Source organism: Acyrthosiphon pisum, chromosome A1 (assembly GCF_005508785.2).
Source record: "Acyrthosiphon pisum isolate AL4f chromosome A1, pea_aphid_22Mar2018_4r6ur, whole genome shotgun sequence".
Taxonomy (NCBI): Eukaryota; Metazoa; Arthropoda; class Insecta; order Hemiptera; family Aphididae; genus Acyrthosiphon; species Acyrthosiphon pisum.
Genome location: NC_042494.1, coordinates 136,829,812 through 136,830,504, shown reverse-complemented (window position 1 = coordinate 136,830,504; position 693 = coordinate 136,829,812).

Here is a 693-nt window from a genome sequence, read left to right as displayed (position 1 = left end):
TAATGTGTATTTTACAATCATAAGTTATATTCCTCTCAATATTATTGATACAATTATAATATTTATGTTATAATCATAATATTATATTGGTACAGTGGTACACATTGATCTGCGGTTATCGATGCGTAAGTTATAAGTACCTGCAGCTTGCAATAAATGATTATAAATATATACATATAATTAAATGAATTATTTTTACCTAGGACCTAGGTACATAAATTAAATCAAATCAATTAATTAATCATTATTATTAGGTTTAGCATTTATAGTACTACTAGCTGATCCCGTGCACTTCGTTGCTCGATAAATGTATCAACTCTAATGACTCAAACTTTGTTCACTTCGTTATTTAATATTCGGTGTATGGTATTCAAAATTAATCTTAACTTTTCTGTTGTAAGTGTGTGATTTAACTCTAAATTATCAAAGTTATACCAAGTTTGTAATTTTTACTTAATTCCACCTACGGTTGATTAATATAATCAATTTATACAATATCTTATTGCTTTCTATATGGATACAACACTATATTATATTGTGACGCCAGGAGACTAAACAAAGCCCGCGGTATATGAATACAAAATTAAAATAGTATACTTACCTACCTAATATAATATTATACAAAATACAAACTATATCATAAAATACTTAATATTTTAATGTTTTTTAAATATCATGTCACAGCGACCAACG